An 8,928-nucleotide genomic window follows, 5' to 3' on the forward strand; every position below is an offset into this window, starting at 1 on the left:
ATTGGCTCTAATGAGTCAGTATGAGCTGGCTCCAGCACACCCCTGCTGGGCCTGACAGGATGGAAGTCAAATCAGAGGAGCTATGAGCCCACCAAGGCAACTGCAGGTGGAAAGCTCACACCCGACTCCGCTGTCCCACAGGGCTGGCGGGCGTCTCAGCCTGGCTCGCAGTCCAGAAGGAGAAAGAGGAAGGAGCGCAGGTGGAGACCGACTCCAACCAGAAAGGCGAGCGGCAGGAAGGTCTGCAGCATTAGTGTTATCATGGCAGCTGTTTTTCTCTGTTTTATCAATGGCAGAGACCAGGGAAAACAATGCCCTTGACTTGGTATCACCGCATGAGCTGACAGGAAAACCCCCCAACTGTGGGTCTCCGGCGACTTGACCAGTCTGGAGGAGCCTGGAATCCTTTCACAGCTCTGCTCTCTCACGGTCTGCCTGCTTCTGCTTCCACATTCCACATTGCTGATTGCCTAGCTCGGAGTTTCGTTTCTTCTTCTCTGAAACCTGCGTGGTCCTGGAGCATTCAGAGTGAGCGGCTGCCTGCCCTCCCGGTGGAGTCCCGGGCAGAAAAAAGACCACCATCCTGCTCCTTGGAGCGGCATACCCGGCATGGGCACCACTCACTGTCGGAGCCCTTTTCACTTCCGGAGCTGTGTAGGCGCTGAGGGTATCACCTTCTTCTGCAGATTTGGAAACTGAGGTCTGTATAGTGTCAGAGAACTGCATACACATTTGACAAAATCTAAAAGTGTGGCAGTATCCGTTGTTGGAGAGGGTGTAGCCCCACAAGGTTGCTTATGGAAAACACTGGTCAGGAACTCAAAGATAACATTCGTGTATCCTTCCACGTACTCAGGTGATATTCTTGCACATGTACATCGGGAAGGTTCGTAGCAGCACTGTCTACAGTGGCAAAAAACACAACTAAGAGTGGCTGAATAAACCATGGTATTGTGACAATGGAATAAGAAGCCAAAAACCAAACCCGTTGTCAAACAGTAATCTAAACCAATGAATTATAGCAACAGAATGCAATATGACTAAAAATTTTTGTTGTTGTTGTTAGTTGCTGTCGAGTCAATTCCGACTCATGGTGACCCCATATCTGCAGAGTAGGACTGCTCTATAGGGTATTCAAGACTGTGGTCTTCTGAGGTGCCTCTGGGTGGGTTCAAACCGCCAATCTTTCAGCTAGTAATCAAACGCTTAATCATTTGCGCCACCCAGGGACTCCTTGACTAAACTTTAGCAGCATAATATTAAGTGAAATAAGTAAGTCACAAAGATTTCATACAGCATGAAATAATAGAGTTAAACAACAAATTTAAAAAAATATATTTTTGGAATACACGTAGATGAGATAACATTATATAAACATGAAAGAAAGGGAATGATTTCCAGATGGTGACTATTTCAGGTTGGGGGAGGCTGGCGGACTGGCTAGGGGTAGACCTCATAGCTAGATAAGTTATTGTCAAGGTTCAAGTTTTTATGTTCGCTGTCTTGTTTGCAAGGGCTTATTACATTAATAAACAAACAAATAAAAAATGATATTATGAACCAAGGATTATGGTCAATGCCTTTCTGTGCCTCTGGGCTGGGGGAGAGGGGGAAGCTGGGCAGTGGCAATCAGAAGACTTGCCTGCTACCACCAGCTAGTTTTCAGGAGTACAACTCAAACACAGAATCAGAAGCTGTGTAATTCCCCTCCAGGCTTCCATTTTCATAGCAGTAAAATGAGATTTTTGAACCAGATCACCTTGGAGCCATTTATTGGCTGAAATAGGCCAGGCTCTACTGCAGTAACAAATAACCGCCCCCTCTCACCCCATTCAGTAGTTGGAGACCAAAGGTTTATTTCCACCTCACATCACAGTCTGGGAGGTCCTCCTCATCAGCTCCCTCCATCGCTGATCTAGGGGCCTGGCCTCTTCTGTCTTGGAGTCCTTCACTTCCAGCCTCAAAGATGGGAGAGAAAAAACATGGAGAGTCTGCACCCATTCTTAACTACTTGTTATAGATTGAATTGTGCCCCCTAAAAGATATGTACAAGTCCTAACCCCTGTACCTATATGACTTTGTCTGGGGAAATAGGGGTTTTCTTTTGTTATCAGTTAAATCTAACGAGGTCATACCAGAGTAGAGTGGGGTCCTAATCCTAATCCCTTCTGAGTGGTGTCTTATAAAAGGGAAGAACAGACACAGAAACAGAGTCACACTCAGGAGAAAGACAGTGTCTAAGAATCCATCTACAAACAGCAGTGGAACGCCAAAGACTTCCGGAAGCCCCCAGAAATTAGGAGAGAAGCACAGTTCCTCTCTCAAAGCCCTCAGAAGGACTCTACAAGGCTGATACCCTGCATTTGGACTCCAGAACTTTGAGGAAATACATTTCTGTTCTTGAAAGCCACCGGCTTTGTGGTGTTTGTTACGGCAATGCAGCCCTAGGACACTCAGACCTGCCTCATGAGAGACACCTTGCTCCTACTTACGTTCCTTTTGTCAAGAACTGGTCTCATGGCTCCAGCCCCATTTTGAGAGAGGCTGGGAAATGAGGGAAGCGCATGGATCCTCGGCCAGCGTCCGCTCTCCTTGCCAGACCCGCCCCCCACCCCCGCTTCAATAATCCTTTGAGTCTCTGAGTTGTTCCAGACCAGACTCGACAGCCGCCTGTCTCTGAGTCTACAAACCACAAATGTTTTTCTGGGTTTATTCATTCATTCCTTAAGTAAATAGAGGGCCTGCTCTGTTCCAGCCTTGGGTTAGGCAAAGTGGATCACTCCTGTCCAAGGAGCTCATAGGCCAGGGGTGGTGCTGGGTGGGGATTGCAGGACTGACCATTTTACAAATACCGTAATATCACACAAACATCCTATAGTCAAGAAGAAAAGAGAGAATATTGTGTGTGTGTGTGTGTGTGTGTGTGTGTGTGGTGAGGGGTTGTGATCACAAAAGGCTTCTCTTTCAGGAAGTTATTTCTTCAGCTGGGTCTTGAAAGGTGGGAGATGTCTACCAGCAAGCCTAAAGGAGGAGGCTCTTCCTGGCAGGGAAAGCGTATGTGTAAAGGCACAGAGGCAAGGAAGGCCTTGCATGAGTGGGGACAGGCCAGCCATTCAGTTTAGCTGGAGGGTGGCGTGCACATGTAGTGTATGAGTTGGGAGTAGCAGGAGTCAGATGACTAAAGGGCCATGAATGCCGTGCTCAGTAGGTGTGATGACTTTATCCAGTAGGCAGCCATGGAAAGATTCTAAGCAGGCAAGGAAGGCCCAAGGGGCACTGAAAGATGGTTTCAGTCCCTCCTTACATTTCCATTAGCCAGGCTCCCTCCCATTCTTTATGTGGACAAAACTTTTCTCAAGATAATGTAGAGAGCACAACTTTAGGGTGAGGGTCCTAACTCCCATCTTCAAATCCCCCCAATCCCAAATACATAGGATTCCAGAGCTGTCCCCTCTTGTCCCCATGAGAGGACATGTTCACATTTTGATTGCTAGTCCTGAGTGACAGCCATCTCCCTTCCAGCCCTAGAAGCCTCGGGCTTCTCCACAGGCTGAGGTCTGCTAAGAGGCTATTGGTAAAACGTTTATGGCTTGTCTGTTTTTTTAAGGCAAGTGGATGTGAAATTGGGAGGAGGAGAGGAAAGTCGTTGTTCCCATGGCTCCTGTGTGCAGAAGGGCCCATCTCCACCCCACTCTGATGGGGGCTGTCTCTCATGGAGCAGGGGGCCTCCTAGGCCTGCTACTGTGACTTCTAGGAATCAGAAGTTTGCCACCTTGCCCAAAGCCATGCATGAAGGACTGGGCTGAGAACTCCGCACCCGTGGCATCTGGGCCTGCGCACCCTCATGCCCGCCTCACACTCCAGCCTTAAAGCCAATCAGGCACTTGCTGAGCGTTTACCATAGACCACGGCCATCAGAGTGTTGACTCCTCTCTGCACCCTGGGATTCAGCAACAGTGGGACCATTTCATACCCAAGGAAACAGGCTCAGGGAGGATGCTCAGCTACAGTGAGGTGGGGATGATTCCAAAAGCCCCTGAGCTTTCCACAGCTCAGAACCTGCATGGGGTGATAGGCTGAGCTTAGGTTCATGAATGTACCCCCCTTTGGAGTTGTATTAGGGGTTGGGCAAGTGGCTGTGGTGGGGTCTGGAGGGGTCCAGTGAGCCCTATGGTTTTACCATCTGTCCTCTGCACAAAGACATGTGGGTTAGTAGAGGCTGAAATCTATGCCTTGCCAAAGGGCTGCATCCATGGGGGGAGGCGGTACCTCCTCCCTTTATTTTTCTTACACAAAGACACTTGTTAACCAAGACTTGAGCCCACTGAGTTTGGAGATAACCTCTTTTTAATTACACACAAAGTCACTATATAGGCTAGAGTGTCCTGGGAGCGTGGACATAGGGCTGGATGGAAAATAGTTTTCATCTTCTGCGCCAATCCTAGCTAATGGTTAGCGGCAACAGAGTGCTGCCTGGAACGCTGTGTTGAGAAGGAATCTGAAGTCATATCTGGGAAAGAGTTCTGCAATCAGGGATCTCTGCCCTGGTGGGGGATGGGGCAGTGGTGCCTGCAGGGACACTATTTGCCATTTTGTCATCTCTGCTGTAAACTGACACCTTCTGAGTCAACACATAGTCCAAAGGAACCCAGTGCCCAGCCCTGGCCCAGAAGAGAAGTCAATCCCAGCCTTCCCAGAATGTTCTTTGCTGTTTACTCCTGAGGCACGGAGCGTAGCAGGGCTCAAGAGGGTTGGGGATTCCTTTGCATTATAAATCACCTTGAGGGATCTTTTAGGAAATATTGTTGTTGCTAGTTGCCCTAGAGTCAATTCCAACTCATGGTGACCCTATGTGTTATACAGTACAGCTGCTTCACAGCGTTTTCTTGGCTGTAGTCTTAAGGGAAGCAAGCCTTTTCTTCCATGGTACTTTTGGGTGGGTTCAAACTTCCAACCTTTAGGTTAGTAGTTGAGTGCAAACAACTTTGTGCCACCCGGGGACCTAAGCAGCAATTAATTTGCACAGGATTGTGAAGCTCCATGTTCTTCCCCTGCCCACCTCTGCCTGCCTTCAGGTCCACATTGAAGGCTGACTCCCCCATGAAGAACCCCCTGCTTGCTCCTCATTCCCAAGTTTCTCCTGCTTCTCTGAGCTCAAAGCTCTTGGTTTGAAACTCCACCAAATGTGTATCAGAACTGTTGCCTGGGCAACTTCAGGGGTGGGATACATCCTTACTTGCCCCCCATCCCCTCCACTCCACTGCAGATAAATTGAACCAATATTGTTATTATTAACATTATTAACTCCCCCCTCCCCCTATGACTGCTTATTCACAGCTGGCAAAGCATCTCCACGTTCACATCCCCATTTATCCCCATCAATCACTAGAATTTGGTAGGGATGGGATCAACATTCCCACTTGATAGTTGAGAAAATAGAGGTTCACAGGGAGGGCAGAGACCTGCCCATGTTCGCTTAGCCAGAATTTTTCCTCCAAATCCTATGTTCTCTCCATTGTCCCATTCTGGAGACCATGGGTGGATGGAATCACCATACAGGGAAGGGAGCAGGGGTCTCACCTGGGAGTTCCCTTCTACCTGCAGTTCTGAGGACAGTGTATGGGGTCAGAGCTGCCATACCAGGACCAGTGGAGGTAGAGCTAGGATGTGGCAGCAGATCAGGAGCAGAGGCTTAGCCATCAGATTTACTGGGCACCCGTGGGCAAGCCCCTTCTCTTCTCTGGGACTTGGTGCCTTCTCCTCCGTAAGCACAGGACTTGGCCTGGGACGTCTGATATTTTAAATGCAGGGCTTCTTACTGTGTACATGATGGTGAGCAGGGAGGCACGGAGTTCGGGTCTGGCCCAGTCTTCTGAGCCTAGTATCTGGACCTCTGAAGCCTATTGGTCACTCACTCCCACCACCCCCATCACACAGGAGGTGCTGCCTCAGGGAATTCTGGGGTGCACATTCTCTGGGGCTAGCTGAGGAGTTGGCAGGCACTCCAGTCAGTCAGCCGCTATCCAGGCAAACTGCTGGTCAGTTGCTCATAAGTATTGATCACCTACTGGGTACAGAGCCCATGTGCTGGGCAGGTGTGCTGTCGGCAAGTGGAGGGAGAACAGGACAAAATGGAAGGAGCCATTCAGGCCTTAAAAACCAAAAAACCCAAACCTGTTGCCGTCAAGTACAGAGTAGAATTGCTCCGTAAGGTTTTCTTGGCTGTAATCTTTATGGAAACAGATCACCAGGTCTTTCCTCTGCAGTGCCACTGGGTGAGTTCAAACCACCAACCTTTAGGTTAACAATCAAGCACAAACCATTTGTGTCACCCAGGGACTTTATTCAGGTCTTAAAGGGGACCATAATCTGGCCATCCATCTATCTACCTGGCAAACATTTTTGGAATATCTACTATGCACCAGGCCCTGTGTAGGAACTACAGAGAGAGGGGAGAGGAAAGAAGGGGGCAAAGGCCATCAGTGTAGTCACCAGGTCTGACAAGCACCCTCCCAGCATCAAGTCACCCCGGAGACAGTGCCTTTCTAAGCAGGTGTCACTTTGGTGATCTCAGGCTCAGAACCATGCTAGAGGCATTTTGTTTGGCTGGCACATTAGTTCTCCTGTTGCTTACACCTGGTGATTACCTGCCTGATCCCTAAAGAATTTACATATGCAGCCCATACTAGGGAAAATGTCAGCACTTCAGAATAACAGGGCTTAACCTTCATGTAGAAGCGGGGGTGGGAGACAGAAAGCTCTGGCCTGGGGCTGGGGTGCCATACCTCAGGGTCTCGTCTGGGCTCCCCAACTACCTGCTTGTGCAATCGGAAGATGTCCCATCTGTGAACAGCAGTTTTCTTTATAAAACCCAGGGAAAGCCAAGATCAGTGGTTCCAAATCCAACTCTCACAGGCAGAGTCCTAGAGATGACATCAAATATTGCCAAGAGTGAAATGGGTCTCACATTTATTCCCCACAAACATGTATTTCTCTTTAAGCAGATAGGTTTAATCCTGTTTTTAAATATAAAGGGTGGTTACCCTGGTGGCAGTGGTTAAGCACTGTGGCTGCTAACTGAAAGATCTGCAGTTCGAATCCACCAGGCACTCCTTGGAAACCCCATGGGGCAGCTCCACTCTCTTATAGGGTCGCTGTAAGTCGGGTTTGGCTTTGATTTGTTTGGTACTGTGCATAGCTGTGTCTTTGATGAATAAACATATTAAGATACAATTGTTCGCATGAATAATTGTAAATTGATAGACAAAATCTTTGAAGACATGGAGATCTGGGCAGAATAAAATCGAAGGGGTTCTTGATTGGTGACCTGGTGGGAAACGGTACTGAGGTTTCTTTTGGTCCAAGCGTCTGGAGATGTGCCCTCAGTGCCCTGCGTCTAGAAGGTAAAGAGGGAAATCTTCGTGGGGGGCGGGGAGCTGACTTTTACCTTTTAATTACCAGGCTCAAGCTGGTAAATCACAAACATCCCTGGAGGTAGGACGGTGACCGCCCCCATTTCACAGAGGAGAAAACAAGCTCGCTCGCACAGGTCAGGTGCCAAGCCGAGGTCAGTCAGCTGGAAGACGGCCGAGCTGGCACTTGGACGGCAGGCGAAACTGCTCCAGAGCCAGGTTTGAGGTGGGAAAGGTGAGTCAGGTCCTGGCCAAGGGGTCAGTTCCGCGGGGTGGGCACCGCGTGGCTGCGCCTCGCCCCTGGGTTGCCGGGACTGACACAGCACAGGCGTCCGCTGACTAGAGACTGAGAGGATGAACCACTCGGGGCTTAGGGGTGTGTCTGGCGGAGGCAGGGGGCAGGGGTTCCCCCCAGGCAGACAGGGACCAGCTGGGCCGTCCGGAGGCGGGTGACAGCCGCCTTCCCGCGTCCCTGGGGCCCCGTCTGGGTTCCTGGCGACCCGCCGAGGCACTGGGCACCGGGCGAGGGGCGGGCTGGGGCCGAGGCCGGGGCAGTGGGCTGGGGCGGGAGGCGAGGCCAGCCCAGAACAGAAATAGGAGAAGGGAGAGGGGGAGGGGGAAGGCGAAGGAAGGGGGCGCGGAGTCCTTCCAGGGGCAGGAACGCGGGCCCCCCTCGGCGAGCCGGCCCGCAAAGCGATTCTGCAGATGGAAGGAATTAAGTGGGAGGGGGAGGGTCCTACGGTGATAGCGAGGGAAGGGAGGGAGAGCGGAAGAAGTGTGCGTGCGTGTGCGTGTGTGTGTGTGCGTGTGTGTGTGTGTGCGTGCGTGTGTGTGCGTGCCTGGAATAGGAGGAGAGAGACAGATTAAGCCTCATCAGACTAGACGGAAATAGGCAAAAGACGAGAGGGAGAGAGACAGAGCCACAGAGAAAAGACGTCACGACCCACAGACGAGGGACACAGGGAGATGTCACTCTAAGAGAGAGGAGAGAGTATGGGAAAGGAAAGAAAACAGGAAAGAAGAAAGGAGAGAGTGAAAAATGAAACAACTGGAGAGGATGTGGAAAGAAAGGACAGAAAAGAGCAGATAACAGAGCGAGACCAGACGGATTTGGTCAGGGCGGTGCGGAGCTCTCCACAGGCTCCCGGAGATGGGCCGGGCTGGGGCGGGGCGGGGGCGGGGCGGAGGCGGGGCTGGTCGCCCACAGACCTGCTCGCAGACGCTCATATGCAGATGAGTGCCGTTTCCCTTCCGATCCCGCCCCACTATTCCATATTTAATGAGACAGCCAATGGAGGGCGAGGACAGGGCCAGGAGGGGTGGGGCAGCCGGAGGGGTCAGCAGCGAGGCAGATAGCGGATCGCCGGGCGGGGCGGGGCGGGGCGGAGAGGGGCGGGACCAAAAGTTTCCTTCCCAACTTTCGCTGTCTCCTTCCTCCGCCCGCGCGCGCCGGGGCTGCAGTCGGGGGGAGGCGGCGGCGACGGCGGCTGCGGGCAGCGCGAGAGGCGCAGGGCGC

This window comes from Trichechus manatus, unplaced genomic scaffold (assembly GCF_000243295.1).
Source record: "Trichechus manatus latirostris isolate Lorelei unplaced genomic scaffold, TriManLat1.0 scaffold00106, whole genome shotgun sequence".
Classification (NCBI taxonomy): domain Eukaryota; kingdom Metazoa; phylum Chordata; class Mammalia; order Sirenia; family Trichechidae; genus Trichechus; species Trichechus manatus.